The following is a 25580-nucleotide window of genomic DNA, read 5'->3' as shown; positions in this document are numbered from 1 at the left end:
ATATATATATATATATATATATATATATATATATATATATATATATATATATATACACATATATCTACATATATGTATCTGTGAGTCCTCTTTCTCTGTTCTGTCGCTGTTGGTGTTCCATCCTCCTTCTCCTTGCTTTCACTAGATCCATCTTGGTGGCAGATGTACGATGCCCGGGGCAGCTCCTCTCACTACATGAGGCGAGAGCCTTTGTTGACGTTTCATTCTTCTCTCCCCCATGACAGCAATGAACTGCCATGGCAGTGAAACCCTTTGGACTGTGAAAAACTAGCTCTGTCCCCATTGTACCGTACATTTTCATCATACGCAGCTCAACGTCGAGCTAAGGGTTGAAAGCGACTTCACAGTTCTTAACATGTAGGGATTGATCTTTTTTGATTTTGTCTTGACATTTCCTATTAAAAAGAAAAAACGCATTGTATTTCACTGAGGTTTATTGTACGAGGTAGCTAACACAACACAAATAAGGTGTCTGTCTATGATTCTAGCAATGTTACATGCTAGCACGTGGTTAATACCAACACCATAAATCACCCTGGCACTATTCTAGCACATGGGTAATCTACTTATCATCTTCATCGTCTTTACACATCTTTTAAAGGCTTTGCTGTGATTCCTACCACTAACTTATAATAATAATAATAACTTTATTTATATAGCACTTTTCAAAAACAAGTTACAAAGTGCTTTACAATAAAACAGATAAAATAATTAGTTAAAATCCAAACAGAGATATAATATTTAAAACAATTTAAATAGTTACAGCAATTACCATCAATTAAGAAAAAGCCATAATGTAAAAGTGAGTTTTAAGAAGAGATTTAAAAGAGGATACTGAGTTTGCCTGCCTGAGATCTCCAGGCAGGGAGTTCCATAGCCGAGGGGCCCGAACAGCAAAGGCCCGGTCACCTTTAGTGACAAGTCGAGATTTTGGAACCATTAGGAGGGCCCTGCTGGAGGATCTCAGGCGGCGATCAGGCTCATAAGGAGTCAGCAGATCATAAATATAGGCAGGACCCTGACCATGTAAGGCTTTAAAAACAAGCAGTAAAATCTTAAAATCAATTCTAAAACTCACAGGTAACCAGTGAAGGGCAGCAAGGATTGGTGTAATGTGGTCACATCTCTTAGTACGTGTGAAAAACCTAGCAGCAGCATTTTGTATCAGCTGCAGTCGTTGGATGTTTCGCCTGCTGATACCAGAATAAAGTGCGTTGCAGTAGTCCAGTCTGGAGGAGATAAAAGCATGGATAACCTTTTCTAAGTCTGCAGAGGACAAGAATGACCTGATCTTCGTTAGCTGTCTCAGTTGGGCAAAGCAGGACTGCACCACTTTAGTCACCTGAGTATCAAAAGATAACTCTGAGTCAAAGATGACACCGAGATTGCGGGCCTCTTTTCGAACATTGTTAGATAAGGCGCCCAGACTAGATGAGAGATTGGTAATGCTACTAGTGTTGGGGCCAGAGGGGCTTATTATAACAATGTCTGATTTGGAGTCATTCAACTGCAGAAAATTTGCCGACATCCAATTTTTTATCTCAGCCAGGCAGGACAAAATACAAGAAACATCAGTTTTACCAGGCTGTAGTGGGACATACAACTGCGTATCATCTGCATAGCAATGAAAATCAATGTTATGTCTACGCATGATTTGCCCCAGGGGTAACATGTAAACAGTGAAAAGGAGGGGACCCAAAATAGACCCCTGAGGGACCCCACAGAAGAGAGGAGCACAAGAAGAGGAGGCTTCTCCACACATTACAGAGAAAGACCTGTTGGACAAATAGGAGATGAACCAATCCAGTGCCACATCACTGATACCAACATAATTCTTCAGACGGCTGATTAAGACATTATGGTCCACTGTATCAAAAGCTGAGCTCAGGTCAAGGAGAATTAATATTGAATACAGGCCTGTGTCTGCTGCAAGCAGTAAGTCATTGGCAACCTTGACCAATGCAGTCTCAGTGCTGTGAAGGGAGCGGAAACCAGATTGAAATTTTTCAAAAATATGATTGTTATTCATGAAAGAAATCAGTTGAGTAGAGACGATTTTTTCTAAAATCTTGGATAAATAAGGCAGCTTTGAAATTGGTCTAAAATTACTGAAAATAGAGGGATCTAGAGAGGGTTTCTTTAAAAGAGGATAAACAGTGGCATGTTTAAAATAGGAGGGGAAAGTACCAGTAGACAATGAGCTGTTAATAATGGCCAAGATATCTGGACCAACCGTCTGAAATACAGATTTTAAAAACCAAGTGGGAATGCAGTCTGAAAGGCAGGTGGATGATTTTGAAAGTGCAATGGTACGTTCCAGGGTAGACAGAGAGATTTCACTGAAGTGGGTTAACGTTGAGAGTGGGCAGGAGTCAACTACCAAGTCTCTGAAATCATTGTTAAAATGCTGACGGATCTCCACTATTTTGTTTAAAAAAGTGATTAAGAAATTCTTCACTTTTGTCTGGGGAGGAATCAACTGGCTGGCTGGGAGGGGGACCAACCACAGAATTAATAGTTTTAAAAATAATTCTGGGATTATGACCCTGTTTGGAAATCAGCTCAGAAAAATAGTTGTTTCTTGCTTCTCTGATTGAACACTGATAATTGAACATTAGGTCTTTTAGAGAAGCAAGGGAGACACTGAGTTGATCCTTTTTCCATTTTCTCTCTGCCATCCTGCATCATCTCTTTAAAATCTTTAGTTCTTCGTTTAGCCATGGCAGAGAATGAGGTTTCAGCTTTTTAAGTCTGACTGGAGCTATAGAGTCTAAAATGTTTGTGCAAGAGCTGTTAAAACCACTGACAAGTTCATCTACAGTGAGGCCATGTTGTTCACCTGTAATAAGAACCGTGCTTGAGGACATAAAAGCTTGGCTGAAACGAGGAACAGACAGTGAATTTAGGGGGCGGGAGTGAATCAGTGTGGGGGGTTTGGGGTCAGGAGAGAGGAGCGGAACCTGGAAAAGCACTGCCTTGTGATCGGAGACGGCAAAATCAACCAAGTTCACTTCATCCACACAGAAACCATGGGCGAGCACAAGGTCAAGTGTGTGCCCTTTGTCATGGCTGGGCTGCTTCACATATTGGGTCAAACTAAAAGAATCTAAAAGTTTCATAAAATCAGAGGTAAACGAGGAGGAAGAAGGGCAACAGACATGGATATTAAAATCACCAAGAATGAGAACTCTGTCATATTGTAACATGATGACTGATAAAAGGTCTGAAAATTCCTGAATAAAACCAGAAATGAGCTTAGGGGGTCGGTAAATTAAAACACATAAAATAGGCAATTTATTCTTTAAAATAAAGGTAAGACTCTCAAAGGTAGAGAAGCAGCCAAGCGGGACTTGACCACAGTTAAAATCATTTCTGTGAATGACAGCAAGCCCCCCCCTCGGCCTGTCATTCTCGGCTGGTGGAAAAATAAATAATCTGGGGGGGAAGACTCAATGAGAGGGGCACATTCATCAGGATTAATCCAGGACTCTTTGATGATAAAAAAGTCAATATTGTTTGTCATGATAAAATCCTGGCAGATAAAAGACTTATTTGCAAGGGACCTTACATTGAGTAAGCAGAAATTAGCTGATTTAAAAGCAGGGGTTAAAGAAGTGGTTTTAACTGTGATGAGGTTGTTTCTGTGTGGACTTTGAGTGGATGTTGGTAGTGCACACTTCCTTTCAGTGATCCTAACAGGAATCCTAACAGGAATAAGTGACTTGATAAAACAATCACCACCATCACCACCAGCACCAGCACCAGGGCTGACAGAGGATTTAACATGGGTGAGAGAGTCAATGGAGGAGACAGATCCAGCACCAGCTTGACCCGCACTGTCAGGGACAGGGTTATGGGGTGCCAGGTTAGGACACTAGGCAGAGTCTAGCTGGGGAAAGTGTCAATTTAGACTGAACGCAGTGAAGTTGATGAGATTGTGAATCAACCTGCTGGTGCCCATCCTATTTAAATGTAACCCATCACTTTTAAACAGGTCCTGTTCAGTCCAGAAATAGTCAAAGTTGCTAATGAAGCCTAGTCCAGTGGCAGTTGTGAAGTTCTGCATCCATGTATGCAGGCTAAAAAGGCGACTAAAACGCTCTGAGCTTTTGGTCATAGTAGGAATTGGGCCAGACAAAATACAACATTTTCCGAGGCTCTCGACTGTATTTACCAAAGACTCAAGTTCATAGTAGAGTTTTGTGGATTGTCTAGACATGACATCATTAGTTCCTGTATGCAGAAATACATAGTGAACGGAAGGGTGGAGCTCAAGGAGGACAGGTGTCAGCTCTGTGAAATCTGCTGTTTTACCACCGGAAAGACAGTAAGTAATGGCGCCTGGGAGTTCAACATTTCTAATGATAGAGTCACCAATTACGAGAATTTCAGGAGGTCTATCCATACAGCCTTTGTTATGGATTGTTATTTTGGATGAGAGAGAAGACAGGATAGAGGCAGATGTATCATCGTTTGCTACCTTCGAGTCACCTGTGCTGATGACGTCATCGCCGGCCTCTGGAGTGACCGGTCCCTCTGATTGGAGAGACGATCGCAGCGGGTCCAGCTGCGCAATTAGATGAGTACGTTCAGAGCTGGAGATCGTAGGAGGAGAAGAGCGTCTGGGACGTTTACTTTGCGAAGTCAACGGACTCGTCGGTGGGGTGCGACGTTTCCTGTTGAGGGAGCGGACCGGGACTTGATGCCCCGGTGGGAGCTGTGAGCATGTGGCCGCATGCTCAGTTAGCCTCTCAAGAGGGGTGAAGAAGTTGTGCAGCGGGACAGGGTCGAGGTCACCATCCTCAGGAGTAAACAGAGGGAGAGAGACCCGTTTCCCCTTCCTCACAACGGACGCCCAGGAGGGAGAGTGAGGTTCAAATGGGCCAGGAACATCCTCAGCCGGTAGACATTCAGAGCTGCAGGGAGCACCCTGCTGCAGCGCGTCCACCCGGGAAAGGAGAGAAGGGCCTGCCGCTGGAGGACATCATCCAGGAGGCTCTCGATTGAGTGTAGTTCGGACCTCAGGATGGACAGCTCAACATCCGCTGGGGTAAGTGGAGGCATGCCGCACGGGCCCAAAGTTGGGCCCGGTGAAGTAACTGGGTATTTGGTAAGCTAGGTGGATGTTAGCTGACAGCGATTTTCCCACGCTGTTAAACGCGGAAACGCGGAAGATCGTGCTGTTGGCAAGTATTTTGCCGAAATATGGTCTTCTTGCAAGTGATATGAAACTTTCACAGTTGTCTGGTGTCAGCTTGTGGCAGCAACTTTGCAGGCTTTTTCCACTTCCAGAAATGGGATTGAGGCGCTCCGTCCTCTTCCGCTCCGTCCTCTTCCGTATACAACCTTGTTGGTAATAAAACAATTGACGCACAGTGCTTGATGAATACATCATCATGTCAACTTCTGGTGGATTTTGGACAGGCTACATCTGATCCTATTAGATGATCGCTGGGCCTCATGCTGTTAAATAAATACACGTGTAAAGCTGTGTAAAATTTGGCTGATGATTTGGATGTGATGATAAAATACAGACTGTCAATTTGTCAGCACTTGTGTCTCAAGTCTTTTGAGTCCACTTAGTTTATCCAAAGTAATGACTCAGTGCTTACTCAAAAGTTGTATTCAATGCAGTTAATCTTTTATACTGTAAGAAGGGAAATAACAATGTTACTGTTTTTGATTTTTTTTGTTGTTGTTAGTTTTTTTTTTCTTTTTTCTTTTTTTGGCCTCAACTAAAAATGTAATTGACGCCCCTGGGATAATCTGCAAAATGAGAAGAAGTCCACATCCTCAATCACACTACATGCTTTTTAGGGCTTGGCTGATAGATGATGCCATCGCCAGAGACCAAAGAAAAGTAGTGTGTCCCCCTCAGAGTGGGGACTGGCTGGCAGTCGTGATGACTGCATCAAGAGGAGGGACATCTGCTCCCTATAAAAGAGAGTGATGCATCGTCATCAGCGCCAGGCCAAGGGGAAGACACACCAGACCAGGGTTCTTTGGTATATAATGAGGTAGTCAAGGTGCACAGAAAATGCATGGACATCCAACTGCTCAAAAGAAGAAATTACCTCAGTGCCAGGGATACTTCCAGGAGTTCCAGGCAATTTATGTGGGTGAAACAAAGGTGAAGACCCCACACCTCATTTACAGTTCTGCCCTCGGCTTCCCACCCGTACAGTGATGCATCCATCTTGACCACCTTCCTGGCTAGGACAGGTCCCATTGAAATCCCCTGTGTCAAAACAGGAAAAATGTTTTTTCAGTGGTGACGCAGAGAGACTTTTTTCATACTGTTTTTCAGCAGTGATTTTTTTTCCATCTTTTTGAATTTTTTCAGCTGGGGCCCCTTGCTTGGTAGCCTGGGCTGATTTTGTGCCACTGGTTGAGGAGCCGGGTGTCTGGGAACCTTGAAGGCCATGCCACTGGACAGCTGGGTCACAGCTGGACTGAATGCCCCGTGAGGGGTGGGAGCAGCCTGAGTCTTGGAAGGCAAAGGTGCAGGGCTTCTCCCATCTTTCTTCTTCTCATCACACCACTCTTGTATGGTTGCAACAGCAGGGCTGAACAACCCATTCGGGTCCACGCTCTTATCCAGGATGTCATGTTTTTCCTTGTCAGACATATCTAATAAGTTGAGCCACCACATCCATTCCTGGGTCATCATGGTGGACTGGGCCCTCCCTACTGACTGGTCAGCGCACTTGGTGAGGTGGGAGCAGAGGTCAGTGATGATACAAATTGCTTCCTACAACTCAGTCGCTGGCAACGCAGTCATCTGTTCCTGAAGTTCAGCCTGATATGGCAGGCATAGAGAGGAGGCATTTAGCCCCCCCCCCCCCAATGTAGACTACCAGGGGCTCAGCTAGGGGCATTTGGTAAATGCCTTTTTCTTCAAGTCCACACAGTCAAAGACCTCATCCTCCGTAAGAGCCACTGCTGTTGTTAACAGTGGTTCCTGGGTGCCGAGGCTTGCCTGGCATGAAAGCCTACGGTGGACGCTCTTGAGAGTAAAACCTACAATGCTTGCACGAGCTGGACATATCCAACGCCATCCAGGCGTGCTGCACTTCAAGACAGGCTACTCATACTGGACAAGTATCCCTAGCTGATATTTTGGCCCCGCACACACAGTCCCATGGTGGGGTTTTTACCGCTGGCGTGGCAAGAGCAATGGTATAGCTGCCATGCTATCAGCTGGTATGTTTTGCTTCGACAGCACCATGGCGAGCAAGTTAAAACTTTTACCTAAGCAGAAGTTAGCAAGCAGGCTGCTAGTGTGGAGGCTAGCTAGTCGTTATTTAAACCCTTTATTTCTATGGTGAAGAAATCGGGATTCCATACCTTTAAACAACATGAAAAAATTAGCACTCGGTGATCGAGTGGTTAGCTCACTTAAGCTAATAGTCCTGTTAGCAGTTGTGTTTTCTGACTGAAAAGCAAGAGGAGGATTTTAAATGAGCTGATAATGATGCATCACCCTCTTTTATAGGGAGTGGATGTCCCTCCTCTTGATGCAGTCATCACAACTGCCGGTCAATATGGCTGGCATAATGATATTGGGCTTCTGAAGACTACACAGAGGAGTGTACCCTATGGTTAGATACCGAGCGAATCTTTGAAAGAAAAAAAAAAATTCAATGAAAAAAAAAAAAAAGGGATCTGTATGATGACTTTCCTACAACCAAAAAAATCATAGTCTACAATCTGTGGTCAGAAAAGGTATTGCTCCACATCTTGCCCTACTGAAGCTCAGTTTGCACACTGCATTGAAACAGTTAAAGGAGCCAACTCCCACTGTCCAAAAGCAGGACAGCCTCGTAGAGCACAAATATTGATATGGCAAAACACACATCAATCGAAGGTACTATCCAATAAAACACATGTGAAAGCACATCTTGATCTTGAGCACAACATGATTCTTGAAAAATCATCTGTGGGTCTTTTGCACAAATGTAGCATTTTTACATATGTTTGTTTATAATTTTGTCATGAGTTTTCGGGTGTTCTTGGTGTGTTTTTTCCTTTTTGCCTGTGTGTTTCAGACGTGTCTCGCAAACCTAACCCTGTCTCTCCTCGTCTTCTCCAGTGTGGACATCCCCTTGAGCTCCAGTCTCACAAGCCACCAGCCTCCAGCCTATGCACCTCTGCCACTTGCCTCAGTCCTCCCCACTTACTCTCCGAGCCTGCCTACCTGAACTCCACTCTGCACTTCACTTATAATGATAATTGAATTGAATTGATGATTAACATGATTGCTATTATTATAATAATATTACAATTGTATTATTGCTTTGCTGTTGTTGTTGTTATTGTCATTGTCATCATTACATGTCATTATATGTCTCATGACTACTATAATTATGTCTAATAATTGGGATGATGAATGGGAATACAGGTATCGTGTTTTTGTTTTGTTTTTTGTTTTATCTTGCTTTTCTTTAATTCCTTCATTTGTCTTTGACTGTCTTTTCATTTTGTCTGATAATGTTTCTCTTTTTTTTATTTACATGTTCAAAATAAACTAAACAAAAAAAAAATTATAAACAGTGACACGGTGATTATAATAGTATATTAATAAGCAAATCCTTCTTACAGCAACTCTGACAGTACATTCAGACCAAGTCCGATGGTATGGCAAAAATGCGTGTCTCCCCATTAATTTTTATGAGGGAAGTCCGTTTTGGCATGGGGGGTTTCAGAAAAAAAAACAGCCATTGAGAGGCAGAGTGGCTGTGACTGAGACTGACATCGTCTGACATACTAGATTAGGACCCAAATGCACGACTCGAGAAAGTTCAGTTTGAAAAGCAAAAGGTCCTGAACTGAAGACAGGTTCAGTACAGAGGAAATCAGTCAGCGATGCAAACAAAACAAAGGGATCAGGCAGAGGCAAAAGTCAGGATAAAAAACAGGGTCAAAAAACACTAGGAAGGCTATCACTAGGAGAAATGCTGGAACGCTTGCTACAGGAGACAAAGGCGGACTGGCACAGAAGACAGGGAGCACACAGACTATATACACAAGGGAGGTGGAGTTAAGGAGACAGGTGTAGCACATCAGAGAGGGGCGAACAATTACAATAGCGGGAAAACACACAGGAACAGGAAGGGATCTGAAATGAGAGGAGAATTAGATACCACAATAAAACAGGATACAGAACTAAAAGACAAGAAAAACAAATCAAACAAAAGCATGACGAAGAGATACGAGGCATGACAGACACCCTATTACGAGACACTGCACCATCAATGATTTTGAAGCTGTTATTTTGAGGTAAAGAGTTACATAATGTGGCTTTGAGCTAATGCTACACTGTAAAAACTGTTGCTTAAATATTTAAAAAAATGAGGCAACATTTTCCAAGCACTTTTTGGAAGTTTAGTGAACTTCTTGTAATTTTAAGTTGGGAAAATTTCCTAATATGCATTTTACTGAAAGCTAAAAAATTAAGTAGTGTATGAAAAAAAGCCAAAAAATTGAGTTTAACCACTGAAAAAAAAGGTCAGCATTTTAACCACATTGAACTTAATTAAATGAATTAAAATTTAAAAGAAAAATTAATAATTTGATTTAAATGATATTCAATCTTATTAATTTTGTCCAATTTTTCCTTTCTGTTTTAAAAAGTGCAATATGCTTCAAACAATTACTTAGCTCTGACATAAATCTACCAAAAAAAAGAGGTATTTGTTTCCAAAATGTATTTACTTAGTAGAACACCTTCACAGTACAGTGACAGCCATTCATGAGTGCAAGACAGTACAGTGTCTTTTACTGTGTATATAGTCTTAAAGGGAAATTTTTTCCCATTTCTAACATTGTCATTTGTCAGTCAACTAACGTGTTAAATGGCAATGGAATAATAACAGCTGCGCCCTAGACACACAGAACATCAGCAAAAACCTCATCCGTTTTACACTATATCCCAAACTTTTCAACATGGAGGTAAGGTTGAAAATGGACAAATTCTCCCTTTAAAACTTTTCAAAACATAAAATAACTACATACCAGCTGTGCAGCTTAGAACATCTTCACAGCAGTGTATTTTACTGTGTCATCTTATAACATTTCAACATTAAAATAAAAAAAGTGCAGCAAAATAGAACACATTCACAAAATTAGTTATTTTTGTATGTTCATTAAAACATCCTAATAATTTACATACCGGTAATTCTGACCTGGAACTTGGTATAAAATCTTCACAACACCATTCTGAACATTCACTCATCTGATTCAGGAAAACTTTGAACACAGTCAACAAAAAACAGCCATTCATGAGTGCAAGGCAGACAAGTCAAGCTAACTAGGTAAGGAGCTTGTTTTTGAGGCTAATGAACTTGGAGGTTGGTTTTAGGCACAGTGCATTGAGTCCCACAAAAAGTCTTTGAAAGACCTCAAATGTGTTGGATAGTTTTGGCGGATATTGGAGATTCAGGGCGTACGTTACCCCAAGGAGTAGGCAGCATGCTCTGGCCAGATTGCCAAAATCAGTAAGCACTGGGATTCCCTCAATAATGATGCCCACTGCATCTGGCTCACGACAAGCATAGATCCTCATACTTTGCGGTTTTAGGTCCTCATCCACACTGCTCTTTGTTTTCCCCTGTATGAATAATACAATAATTAAGACAAACTGTCTCACTTGTTGGTGAAAAATAAATAGTTATGTAATGAAATTCAGATAATCATACAACATGACATCTGTGGAGACCTCTTTGATAATTGATACCAAAGTGCATTTCCCAAAAAGTGAAACTATTCTTCTTATACAATACTTATGTAGTAGTCAGAGATGAGCTCCTCTCCACTCTCCCCCATATACTCAGTGAGGCATCTTAGAGTCACGTCTCTTTTCTTTACCACAGAGGCACTTGGGTGCTAGCGTGAATAATGTGATCTTGCAGTCAGTATCACTCCAAACTTACAATACCATTATCACTGTGGGTCTGCAATACCTATTCAATAGGACTTAAAAAAAAAAAAGTCAATTGAAATATCCACCTTATGGACCCTTTGCTAAGTCTTGCACCTCAAATACAGACTAGTATCACCCAGCTCGTAGACTACCATGCAGCCGCTTCAGATTTTCTTCCTTTTCCGGCTTTGTCGTGTAATAGCAATACACATTACCCAGAGAGGTTGAAGGAGATCTTACCCATCTCAAAACCAAAATCAAACCTTGAAATAGTGATGGTATACTCGATTCCTTTTACTGACTCGAGTTTGAATGAGTCACTCACTAAAGTGAATCGGGTTTTCGAGTCACTTGAGTCACTTGAGTCAGTCACCCAGAGTGTGCGCCACGGAATGCGAGTTTCTCAGGTAAGGGAGGGGCTCTATGAGCTGGGAGGGAGAGCGAGTTAGCTGCAATTAGCTTGATACATTTATGCAATTGCAGTTAGAATAACAGTTGTGTGGCATGTCTCCTCTTTGCAGTTAGCTGGCGGTAGCAGTGGTGAGTCAGTGAACGAGTTAATGGAGACAATGACTCGTAACTCCCGAGTCAGTAAAAAGAATCTCAAGTTTTGAACGATTCGTTCATGACTCGCACATCACTACCTTGAGATGTGAATGTCTGTGGATAAAGCTATGTGGATTGTCGGCTATAGACTCAGTAAGAGACACAGGGATTGTTTTGCAAAGCTGAGTGATGGTGTTTATGGGGAAATTCAGAATATCATATCCTTTCCTTCAGAAGGGGGTACAGAAATTGCTGTACTTTCCAGAAAGCTTCATACACATGCCTCCTTTCCTCTATCACAGGTTATGGGTTTGTGTCACATATCAGACTTGTAAGTGGAAGCCTTTTTTCTCCAATGTGTCTGATTTCAGTAGACAGGTTAGAGCAGAAATGCATTGTTTTAAAAACAGGTGATCAGACGTACATTTGTGACTTTCCAAATGCACATCAGAGAGAGTAGTTTTGATCATAGATGGTCAATCTGTAGTTCGCATTTAGCTGTAGTGATAATAATAAACACCAGGTAAAACTATGATCACCTGCAGTTTTTAACACTTTCTCTTAAACATTAGGGATGTTAGGTTTCACTTTGAGAAAACGCTATGCTGGTGTCAAATCTTTTTGTAAACACCAGATATATGGCAACAACCGATGAACAGATCATCTTATGGTCTATATGTGTGTATTTGCGCTTACTGTGGGGCAAGTCTACACCAGCAGTGTAGACTTCAGCTGGAGAGGAATAAAGAATACCTTAAAAAAAAATCTCCAGTAATATTAGACATTTTTTACTATTGTATAATATATATAATATTTTATAGAATGAACAGATTTATTGATGAAATGTGTTACTTAAACATTTACAATCTAAGCTACACTTTCTAGCTTTTCTCAACTCTTGAACATCTCACAAAATCTTTATTCAGTGAATGGAGCTGGCTCAGTTGTCCTCAAGTATGGTCAAATGATAACAAGTGATTTTATATTGGGGGTGGGTTAGTGGTGGTGGTAAACTCTGTCTGTTCAAAGACGATAATAATAACAATAATAATAATGATGATAATAATAATTGAAAAATAGTGAATGTGTTGTGCGGTGATTGGATAGGTCCAATCACTGTGGAGAGTCTGGTCAGTCTGGTTTAGGCTCACCTGCTGCTGTTCTGCTTTGCTTTTGTTTTTGTTAGGTTTGCCTTTTTTTCCCTATTTCTTTTCCTTTTGGATCAGCTTTTTTATCTGTTTTGGCCTTATTTGGACTCTTCTGATGTATTTTGAGTGCTTTTGGCTATTGTTGCCTATTTTGCTCATTTCTCGTGGTTTTGATTGGCTCGTTTGGTCCAGATTTATTAAGTTTGCTTACTTTAAGTACATTTCTGTTTGACACCTTACTTTGGGTGTGTATGTTTTGAGATATTGTGTAATTATCAATTGGGTTGTTGGTTTTGTTAACTTTTTGTTCTCTTTGTTGTAGGAAGTTTCTGTTTGTTTCTGTCTTTGCTTTCCAGTGCGGCCTGGGTGTCATCAGGTGGGAGGCTAGGCACCGTGGTGAGAACCTCACTCCTGTTGCATGCAAGTAGGCACTGGGGCACATTTAGTGCATGTTTTGTTTGTAGTTTCTGTAGTGTTGCACCCCAGACTAGTGAGAAGGGGCACTTTCCCAGTAGTCTGCCTCCCACTGAGGCCCAGGCCCACTGATTTTAGTTTTTCGTTATAGTCATTAGAGTTTTAGTATTGTTATAGCCGGCTTTTTAGATTGTTTCTATTAAATAATATTTCTTATCAGTGTTGCTAACTTAGCGACTTTGATGCTATATTTAGCGAGTTTTCGGACCCCTCTAGCGACTCTTTTTCAAAAAAGCGACTAGCGACAAATCTAGCAACTTTTTCTGGTGTATTTGGAGACTTGTGGAGACTCTGACGTGAAAGCACGTATCATTCAACGAGCAGCGGGTGCTGCCGTGGGACCGTCCCAAAGCACTCACAGGCGGCCCAGTCCTCGCGCAACAGTCCCTCCCAGCTGCAGTCAGAGCAGGAGAAGTTCACCCCTCATGTCCAGACTGCGAGTCGCGCATGCGCGAAGCCATCACTGACTGATCCCACCCTGGCTTACAGTCAGGGCTGGATGTAAATGTAAAATTTTCTTTGTCCAAAATAAATCACTGCACTAAAATAAGTTCATTTGTGGTTCTACACATATTAAGGGTGCTTTTTATCTCTCCCACAACGTTATTCCTCTCTCCTACAGCGTCCATTACAAATAATGCATATGGCCAGTTATGCAAATTAGGTGATGACGTCATTTAGCGACTTCTAGCGACTTTTAGGACTGCCAATAGTGACTTTCTCCTTACTGAGGAGTTGGCAACAGTGTTTCCTATACTCACCTTGTGTTTGAAATCTTTTTTTCCCAGCAGTTCCAGTTTTTCTCTTTTTGTTGAATCCTCATTTCTTCACAATATTTATTAAATAAAAATATTTGCTTTATTTATCTACTGTCTCTGCCTCATCAGTCTCGACCCTGTGCCCTTATATATATTTTTTTGCATCATCCTGGTTTATTTTGGTTTTCATATCCTGGGGTGCAAGTCCCCAGGTGGCGTTGTTGGTCCCTAAGTTAGTTTCCTTTCCTCCTTAGTTATCTCTATCTCTATCAAACTTTGAAACTCATCTGTGGATTCATTTCAATTTCAAGATTTCTATGATGCTTATGGCTTAAAAAAATCTTAAAAACTGAGTCCGTGACGGCCTTCAGAAGACTGTAATGTTAATGCCAGATGATCCACCATCATTTTCAGAGGGTTAAAAGTAGGCCAAGAAAGCCAAGAATTGAAGTGGAGAATAATTCCAACTTTAAGATCATGGTGATCAATGAGGCAGAGTATAATTAAAATAAACATGTTGTTCTGTTTTTCACATTTGGATGGTTAAATTATGTTAGAAAATACCTACCATTAGGCTGCAGTTTAATTTCTGGCCTATTCAAACAAGACAATTTCATTTAAAAATATCACATTACCTTGTTTTTTTCAGTGTGTTACTATTACTGGTGCATTCTAGTCAAATTGAATTCTTTTCTTTATAAAAATAAGATTTAGTCTTCAAAAAAATGTTTCAAAAAGAGAAAAAGGAGGGTGTCTCATAATCAAGGTCTATATGTTATATTATAAGCAGGTTAAGAGGTCATGCCAATCCTGTACCACAGCTTGCTAACACTGTTTAAGACTGGTTTAAACTAATATTGGTATGTTGCTTGGAGGCAGTCAACCAGAATAGCTTGGAGTAGGGCTGCAGCTATCGAATATTTTGGTAATCGAGTATTCTATCGAATATTCCATTGATTAATCGAGTAATCGGATAAAACATACTTTTGCTTAATTAAAGCCCAATTATAAATATACAATAGAAAACAAGACAGATCACTTAATAATAACAACCAATTTGTTTCCTTTTTAAGAAAAATTGACATTTATTTATTATACATATTATGCAAAGTAGTAAACAGTTTCAGTCAAAATTTCCAATAAAAATAAATAAAATTACTTCAAACTTAACATTTCCTGAGACATAAAATTAAATAAAAGTAAATAAAATTGTTTCCCACTTTCTAAGTATCAAAAATAAAATAAAAAATACAGATTCTTAAACACTGCCTTTAAATTGTGGAAGTGCAGACAGTGTGACATATTGTTGTCCACTTATAAACACTGTGGCTGAGTTAAAGGGCTCAAGGACCTGGTTCAGCTCCTCAATCAGGCTCCACTGGTCAGTCTCGAGATCCAGGTAGTGTTCCCCTCTCTGGGTCACTGCTGGGTCAGACAGTGTAGCAGTCACTGGCCATCTCTGTTCTTGCAGCCTGGACAACATGGCATAGGTCAGTCCTTCCAGAAAAATGCAGAGTTTTTTTGTGATTGTTGCGGGACTATTATTATGCGGCACGTTTTCTTAAAAAATGCGATGGAATATGCGGGATATTTATGCAATTTTATGCGATGAAATTGCGGGAATTTGCAAAAATTGCGGGAACTTGCAAAAACTGCGGTTTGATGAATAAGAAAAAAAAAGCGATTCCCCCAACACTCTGTTACTAGGCTCACTAGGCTACTACCTTAATGTAAAGAGTCAATTCTAATGACTTTCTATGATAAGCAAGCATACTACATCACAGAAAGTGCTGGGAATAATTAAGTTCTCAGCTTTCCGATGACGTCACTTCATAACGTTCCCAAGGCAACAGGAGGAAAATGGCTGCTCTTGTGTGAAGTAAACGCAACATTTTTCAACTTTCTGCGAAGATATATGTGACTTTTTTGCAACGAAAGTGTGGGGATTATGAAATCATGCAAGCCCCGTATATTTCGCGCATTTTGCGTGGAAATCGGCGATTTATGCGGCCAAAGTGTGGCGTCTTTGAAAAAATGCGGCCCCCGCATGAATGTGCGGACTTTGGCTGATTATGCGTTGAATTATGCGATTGCATAATCGCGTTTTTCTGGAGGGACTGATAGGTGCTGTTCCAGCGTGTGCAGACATCTTGCACCAGCATGTTCTCCTTGGTACCCATTTGCTTCTGCTTGACCCTCAACTTTGTGCATGCCAATTCACTCTTCTTAAAGTGTTCAACAAGGCTTCTTGCAGCAGCCACACACTTGGAGATAGCCTGTTGGCTTTTCAGAGAGTTTTGCACGATCGAGTTGAGGGTGCGTCCTGCACATTGGTGAGGTGGGATGGACTGTCTCGGCAAAGGAGAAGTGCTCACTAACACAGATTTAGACAGATTTGTGAACAATATTTGACAGAAATGGTTCTTTTGTGTATATAGAAAATCTTTTAGATCTTTGAGTTCAGCTCATTAAAAATGGGAGCAAAAGCAAAAGTGTTGCGTTTATATTTTGTTCAGTGTACTTAATAGATATTTTGAAGGCTAAATGTCTTAATCCTACAATAAGCCTTACTGACCCAATATACTGCAAACTAAAATTAATAGACGTGGTATGGTTAATCTGTTAATAGCAGATCTACAAGCTCACAACGTGTCATATTGCGCATTGTGAGCTTGTAGATCGGCTATTTTCAAATAGCTGAAGTATATATAGTGCTGAAGTGGTAACTGTATGTTTTGTAATAATAATATAAATCTACAAAGTAACTGGTAAGTTGTCAATTAATTGTAGTGGAGTAGAAGTAAAATATTTGCCTCCGAGATGTAGTGGAGTAGAAGTAAAAGTATTAAAAATTGGAAACACTCAAGTGAAGTAAAAATACCTAAAATTGTATTTCAGTACTTGAGTAAGTGTACTTAGTTACTTTCCACCACTGCTTAATGTTAGTCATAATTAATAACAACAATGTTCCTTGGACTAACACGACGTTAGTAACGTTAAGGTTTATCACATCATGGATTTTATGTTGAATTTACCTTGTCTTGGGTCGTCCGCTCATGTCGTCAAATGGGTGTTTTCTTTTGAGGTGCTGCACTATAAAAAACGATTTTTGAGAGTGGTAAATATAATCCATTCAAATAGTCTAAAATGTACTTCATTATTCTAGTCAGTGAAAGAATTATAAAATAAAGGGTAATTTTTACCTACACTACCCATTTGATATCAGTAAAATATGTTACATAGAAAAATGTAATAAAATATACCTAAATCCCATCAGTTCTACGCTGCACTTTGCGCATGCGCTGTCAGGCAGTTGGCACCAGGTTGGCACTTGGCAGCGCGTGAGAGGCGAGCGGGATTTGAACTCCGAAGGTGGCAAGCTACTTCCAGCAGACGGAACACTGGAGTCAAGGTAATCACTGTTTTACCTATTGCCTCATATAATGCGAAAATACAACGGTAGGTTACGGTATTTACAGGAGTTGTAGTCGGTGTGCTTCAGTTTAGCGTGCTCTAACCGAACTTTTGAATTGGCGACACGCGCCGAATATTGCGCCCGGCGCCGTGTATTGCGCGGTAGTAAGTCGGCTACGGCTATAACTTGAAAGACCTGAACGGCCGGTAGAAGCAAGTGAGCAAGAATAAATTAACTATTACGATGATGGACGACCGTTTTTAAGACGTCGTCAGGTTTGGAGGTGTCTTGAAATGTATTCGCGGTGTGCACTTTGCAAGATTTGTCAGCCTGCACGTTCGCTTGAGTTTTTTCTGCTGAGCCTCCACAGTTACGTTGATGGCTTTTTTTTTTTTTTTTGCTAACGTTACTTTATTTAGCCATGGCCTAAACCAACGAGCGCCAATACATTAGATATTTTTACTTTTACCTTTACACGAGTTGAACACTGGCGTTTTCTCCGTTATGACCGTGTCAATTTTAGACAGAGAATTTGAGACCTCGCAATACAAAAAATCCCACTCCATATCAATGTGGCACATACTCGCCTAACTGACAAAGAACTGTTAAATACAGCCACACAACAATAAGATGTGTAAATGTTTGTTCTTAAAGCTTCCCTTATTGAAAATGACATTGAAAATGGTATTTCAATCTAAAAAAGCCAAGAAGGGCTTTTCAAGGAGTGCCAAGTATGTTAAATGACTGATGATTGACAATATGCTGCCCTGTCCTCCTTGTCTCCCATCCCCTCTGTCTCATCTCCTCACTTTGTTTCCTCTCCTCCTCTTTCCTATCCTCTCCTCCCCTAACCTTCTCTCCTTCCCTCGTCTCCTGTCGTCTGTCTCATCTCCACCCCTCTTATCCCCATCCCTGTGTCCTTCCTTCCCGTCTCCTCTGCTCCTCACTTCTGTCTCCCCTCCTGTTATCCCCTGTAGATACACCAATTATGGAATGCTCACGAAATGTCACCTGTTTTTATTGAATTGCTGAACCAATTGACAAGATAATCTGGAACACTGTGTTATATTCTATAACCAACTTCACTTAAAATATATATGCTTTTTGTCTGTTTCTTTTTAACATGAAGGACAGCTGTGAGGACCACTCAGACCAAACCATGAAGGTGATTGTGATCCATGATGTCATGGCTGAGAAGAATCCAGCAGAAGTCTCTGTTGTGATTGAAGGTGACCAAGTGCTGACTGGTTGTGGAAGCCGAACCAAGGCATGCATTCTGTTGATGGGATTGATCTATGCCCTCAACCTCGAGTATCCCAAGGCACTCAAGAATACCTTTGAAGTGTTCCAGAAACTTTTCCTGGAGCTTGACGGAGCAAAGCTTCTGAAGAAGGTCCATAGCCTCAAAAGCAAGCTAATGGAATAAACTGTTTAATTGAAAGTTCTCGCACAGATGAGTTCTAATAAAAAAGACTGACGTTCCCATTTCAGTCCAACAATATCCAAATAAGTTCACAAACTTGCTGCACTGCTTGAAATGTGTTCATCTGTAATGATCAAGAGTGCAGCCTTCAGTAATCTGACCACTCCTCTCTCCCCCCCCCCTCCCCCCTCTCTCTCCTGTCTCCTCTCCTCTACTGTCTCATCTCCTCCCCTCTGTCCCCTCTCTCTCTCCTGTCTCCTCTCCTCTACTGTCTCATCTCCTCCCCTCTGTCCCCTCTCTCTCTCCTGTCTCCTCTCCTCTACTGTCTCATCTCCTCCCGTCTGTCCCCTCTCTCTCTCCTGTCTCCTCTCCTCTACTGTCTCCTCTCCTCTACTGTCTCATCTCCTCCCGTCTGTCCCCTCTCTCTCTCCTGTCTCCTCTCCTCTACTGTCTCCTCTCCTCTACTGTCTCATCTCCTCCCCTCTGTCCCCTCTCTCTCTCCTGTCTCCTCTCCTCTACTGTCTCATCTCCTCCCCTCTGTCCCCTCTCTCTCTCCTGTCTCCTCTCCTCTACTGTCTCCTCTCCTCTACTGTCTCATCTCCTCCCCTCTGTCCCCTCTCTCTCTCCTGTCTCCTCTCCTCTACTGTCTCCTCTCCTCTACTGTCTCATCTCCTCCCGTCTGTCCCCTCTCTCTCTGTGTCCTGTCTCCTCTCCTCTACTGTCTCCTCTCCTCCCGTCTGTCCCCTCTCTCTCTCCTGTCTCCTCTCCTCTACTGTCTCATCTCCTCCCCTCTGTCCCCTCTCTCTCTCTCTCTGTGTCCTGTCTCCTCTGTCTCATCTCCTCCCCTCTGTCCCCCCCTCTCTCTTTCCTGTCTCTTTTCCTCCCCTCCCCTCAGTCTGCGCCCATTTCCTCTCTCATCTCCTTCGCACCCCCTATCTGATTCATCTCCTCCCCTCTCCCCATTTTGTATTTTCTGTTTATATTGAGTGGTTTAATTTATGTTTTTGGAAGTTTTTTTTTTTTTTAATTGTAGCAATCTTATAACTCAGAAAGACGTGATTTGAGTTACAGAACAGGTTTGGTGTTTTTTGAAAATATTTTATATTGATACTGGTGCGTTGCGCAATAATCGTTAAAGAAATGCACTTTTGAAACCATTGTCAATTAAGAGATGAGACATTACGTGCATTTTTATTGCTTGAAATCTGGAAAAACTGATTTGGTTTTTTTGTAACATTTGATTGATTAATTAAAACCATTGATGTAATCCTCTGTTCGACTGAGTCTGTTTCTGGGTAACTATTACCCACCCTGGCTGGTTAATCTTTAATTATTATATTGAATAACTTTGAGCAATTATTATTAGGGGAGTAGTACTAACAATCATGAGATTATTTTGACTCATTTTTATTGAGTAATTTTGAGCAATTATTATTAGGGGAGTAGTACTAACAATCATGGGATTATTTTGACTCAATTTTATTGAGTAATAAGTTGTAGAATGTAATCAGAAGTCATAGGTAAATTTTACCTAATTTCCTTAAGTATTATATGGCTTTTTAATTAGGGTAATCTTCATCCAAAATATGAAATCAAATCTACTCAAATAAAGTGAGTGCAAATTGTTACCTCAAATTTATTGGGTAGATTCTATAGGTTGTTTTTTATAGTGTGCAGCATTGAAGTCGTGCTGTTATGGTACGCCAGCTCCATCTTGCAATGTACACACACCACGATGTTGTCCTTAATTTTTAATTTAAAATGATCCCACACCTTCGACATCTTCTGTCTCTTCCTCTTATTACGTTTGCTTTGCTGCGTTTGCTCATTTTCGCTGTTTTCACTGTTTTCGGTCCCAGCGTCTGCCATTCTGTACAGCAGAACTGTCCACACACGTTACCAAAAGCCTGCTTCTGTCTTCTTCCGCTTTGTAGGGGACGCATAGCCTGTGACGTAAGCACTCACACTTAAAAGAATCCGTGCGAAACGTGAGCTTTAAATTTAATTAAACGAGGCTTCGAGGCAGAGGAAATTCCTCGATCATTTTTTGTAATCGAGTTACTCGAGGTACTCAAGGAATCATTGCAGCCCTAGCTTGGAGCATGTATTTTTGCATAACATGAATTAATCAGCATCATAGCAACAATGTCATGTAACATTATCTAGCAATATTACCTAGCAAAGCTTAACATCATGAACTACATGACCCTCAGTTTCAGAGACAGCCAGGGAGAGTGGAGCAGCAGCAGGTCCCTCATCATCTCCTGTTGATGTTACCGAGGACATGAGACAAGGTGAGCTCATAGCGTGGCAAATGAAAGTTATGCCAGGCAATCATTTGTAGCAGTTTCAACTGAAAGGACCTTATCAACACTAACATAAAGTAGCCTGTTTTATTGAATGTTAGGCTATAAGCAGGCTCTGTACTGCATCCCATGCCTTCTGTTCTCTCATGAGCAGACAAGGCCATCCAAAAGTGCGCTGAACAGCAAGGATGGAGTTAAGTTGGCAAACATCAAGTGGCAAAAAATGTATGGAAAATTACCATTACATGAGACAAATGTGTCACATAAGCAGTGCTACCTGAAATGGAAAAGCTTTCAGCACTCGTTATTGGCAGCCAAAGGATTTGATAGCCACTTTCAAAAACAACTACTGACAGAAGCAGAGAAAAATAAATTGATTTTAGAGAGGCTTTTAGATGTGACCCTTCATTTGGCTTCAAGAAATCTTGCATTCAGAGGCAAAACCTCAAATTCAGATGATGTCCATAATGGCAATTTTCTTGGAACTCTTGAGTTATTGTCACAGTATGATCCCCTTTTACATGAGCACCTAGAAAAACTACAGCAAAAGAAGAAAGGGTCACGGTTAACTCATTATCTCAGTGGTGAGACGCAGAACGAGTTCATTGAGCTCTGTGGCAACAGAGTGCTAAACACTATCCTGGCAGAAAGAGAAGATGCAATATATTACTCTGTGATATGTGACTCAACACCAGACATATCTCACAGTGAACAGAACGTGCTATTGGTAAGGTATGTGCATCAAGAAAAACAGAGTGGTGTTTAGGAGATAAAGGAGAGATTCATTCAGTTCAAAGATTTCCACAAAAAGACGGGCAGGGAAATTTCCAAAATGATTCAAGCAGCATTGTAAGACAGTGGCATAGCATTAGAGGACTGTTGAGGGTATGATAATGGAGCCAATATGTCTGGAAAGGTGAAAGGAGTGCAAGCTCTGATTTTAAAAGCCAACCTGCTCGCTACATTCTCCCCCTCTGCTTCCCATACCCTCAATCTGGTGGGTGTACATGCAGCTGAGTCATGTCCCGAGGTTTCAACATTTTTTGGCTTTGTTAATCGTCTCTACAATCTCTTCAGTGCTAGTCCAGAGCGATGGGCGATCTTGAAGGAAAAAACAGGATGTTCTCTTCATCGTCTCTCTACCAGTCGATGGGGTGCCCGCATTGCTGCGGTATGAATTTTGGCAACTCACTTACCCTCGATCATTGTGGCGCTAGAATGCATCTTAGCCACATGCAATCTCACAAGTGAGGCAAAATCTGAGGCAAATGGTCTGAAGAATTATTTCAAGGCCTTTGATGCAGTCGTCCTTCTCACTGTGAGGGTAAAGGTCCTACAGTGCATTGAGAACCGAAACCTGATTCTTCAGGCAGGAGATATTTCTCTGGATATTGAGACTGCAAACATCAAGGCACTACAAGATGAAATAAACAATGGAGATCCCTGCTCAGTTTCAGAGTGAAGAGAGACGAAAACGGAAAAGAAAGCATGCCTGATGAGATGACAAAAGAAGATGCAACTGAAGAGAGCGCAGATAATGCATTCGGAAACAACATATTTAATGTTGCAAAGGATAGCATCATCAACAGGCATGGACAGGCCATCTGGCATACCGGGCAATGCCTGGTGGGCCGACGCACATTTTTGGGCCTCTCAATACAATCAGAGAAATGTTTATATTTTCTGGAAATCAGAAGATTAAATCGCAACGACCATATAGCCTCATATATGTATTTTTTAACCCCAAATCCAATGCCACCACCTGTGAGTCTACAGTTGTGGAGATAAATTAGACCTGCATGCGGGACTACAAGGGAGACAGTGAGCAGTAACCAAGTAACTGTCATGTTGTTCTTTTCACAAATATGGGAATGATAGTCAAAAATATAATTAAAATGCATACTTTTATATAAAACAGCATAAAAAATTTTCGCCGGCCTATACAAGGGCCCAATTAGATTTCTTTTCATGGGGCCCAAAATCCCTGGCGGCGCCCCTGATGCAAGCTCTATCAGTCCGTGAGGAGTTTGCAGGTTTAGGCCGGATGATGGGGGAGTAGTGCTGCATCCCAACCCGGCCTTTCTCCCCAAGGTTCTCTCAGATTTACAGCTCAGTCAGGTGATTGGGCTTGATCCCTTCTTTTACTCGCAAGCGGATGGAGAACAGAGGCGGAGACGGTCCTCACTCTGCCCTGTTGGGGTGCTAGAATTGTACACCAGGGCTGGGACTGCTTTGCTTCTTCGTGAGGTGTCTTACAGAGTCCCCATACATATCAAATATGTAGTTGGGTGGAGATAGTCTCAATAAACATGTAACCCCTCCTTGCCACTGGAAGTAAAATATTGGGCTACAATTTCAATGTTTGTATGAACAAGATCCTGAGTACTCAGCTTTTGATGTTGAACTGGCTAACCCTCCCTGTACCAGTAGTTGTTATTATTACAGGCTAGAATGTGACAAATAAAAATATGTCTACAAACAATTATCAAACTAATAGCGCAGTGCCTCCACTGTGAGATTACATCACTCATACAATGTGAGTAATATCTGTATTCCCCCAGAAACAATGGTAAGTATTATCATAAGTAAACCTTAGGCAAATTAAATGTCCAGGACAACCATGTGAAAATGTATAACAAACAATAGATTTATTATCTCAGTCTAGTTCCTCTTTTGTATCTTCTGTATTCAAAACATTCACTTTCACTGATATTCTCCCAAAGTATTGTACTATATTCAAACAGATCTATTTTCTGTTGCTTCACAATATTGAATAAACACAAATTCAATACCAGTGCAAAATAAAAATATAAATGAAATCTCAGGTAGGTACCCTTTAAACCTAAATTGACCTCATGGCAAATATAATTAATAAACCAAAAGCATTTAAGTTTAACACTTCAAACTTAACACTTTTTGTTTCCCCCACAGGAAAATATGCAATAAACCAAAACAACCTATGTGAATGTGTATTAGTGTCTATGTGTGTGTGAGTATGTGCATTAGTGTCTATGTGTGTGTGAGTGGGTTAGAGTGAAAAACTCCAATGACATATCAACACAGGTAATATTGTAACCCAAATTGATCACCACAACAGAACAGTTTCAGTCCAATAATTTGTAGTTAATCAGTTCAACCTTTAGAACAGTTCAGTTAATACCAAGCGCTTGGGTTTCTAACCGTTGGGGGCCATAAGTTGGTGCACATGTGAATAAACAAATTCATAAATCCTTATCACGTTGCTGACACAGTCAGTTACTCACGCGACCGAAATACATATAATCCAGAAGAGTCCACGAGCTGGTAGCTGATGCAGTAGCAGGCAAAGCGAACAGGTATCGTCCGTGTCTCAACTCAGGTCCAGCGGCTCAGAGAGTCCTCACGAGCAGTAGCAACAAATGCTAGTTAGCATGGCAATCCAGTGAAGTCCTCATTTCCTCCAGTCCTCGGGGAAAATGCAACGGGCGTTTACAGCTGACTGTCTACGATGATGCAAGCTTAAACGTCCATGTTTTAGAGTCCAATATACACAAAGTTAATAAAACGATAAACGCAGTTAACCTGGCTTCACTTTCACCTTAAACTTCCTGAAAACGAGTTACTGAACTGTGAAATACACACGTTTATCTGCAAGGTAATACTTGTGCCAATACTTGTGCCAGTATTTAGTCTACAAATATTAATTACTTCACCAACAATCTTAGCTTTTAGCGCTCTGCTCACTACACACGGCTCTTCTCTCATGTACATGCAACGTTGTTTTTTTCTCTCACCTCCTTTTTTAAACTCTCCTCTCATCGGCTAATAGTGCACTTGTTCCAGAAATCTAATTGGCTTAGATTAGATCATTCAAACGAACTTCTAGCAGGTTAGTTTATGCTGCATTCCAGTTACATGGGAGACCACTCGCCGAGTTGTGAAGTAGGAAATCTCGCAGCTGTCTCGGACATTTCACCGAGGCACGCCCCCTTTTGGTCGGAATATCCACTGTCCGACTCGGTGCTCCTGAGAGTACACCGAGTTGAGCGAGTATAGACAAACGACTCGTCAAACAAAGATGGCTGCGCCCGTAATTGATGTATTTTCTTTGTATTTGTACCAAGTTGGTCGTTTTAATGTCGATTTTAAATGCTCTTACACACTTGATTACATTGCTGCTTTAATCCGGTCACCAATTTATACATTGCACGGTCTTGCTGTGCGTGCAATACATTGTAAAGTTTTGTTTTCGAGCTGGTTTGCTAAAGAGGCTAATGTAGCTAACAATAACAATAACAATGACTAGCCTGCTACTACCCTGATGGCGTCCATGTTCTTCCGACTCGTCGTGTAGCGAGACAAACGGGAACGCTCTTTGTGCTACAAGCCAGGAAATGACGTCACGTTCTCGCGTAAGAGCAACTCGGGCGAGTGGTCTCCCATGTAACTGGAATGCAGCATTAGTACCTTGGATAGTGCAAGTCACAACAAAAAAACAAAGGATCATGGGACATGTAGTATATGAAAAAACACATGAAAAAAACATTCTTGTTTAGCTTTATTTTGTAGGTCCCTACAAACAAATTTAC

The sequence above is a fragment of the Pagrus major genome, chromosome 15 (assembly GCF_040436345.1).
Source record: "Pagrus major chromosome 15, Pma_NU_1.0".
Classification (NCBI taxonomy): domain Eukaryota; kingdom Metazoa; phylum Chordata; class Actinopteri; order Spariformes; family Sparidae; genus Pagrus; species Pagrus major.
Note: the sequence above shows the minus strand (reverse complement) of the source record.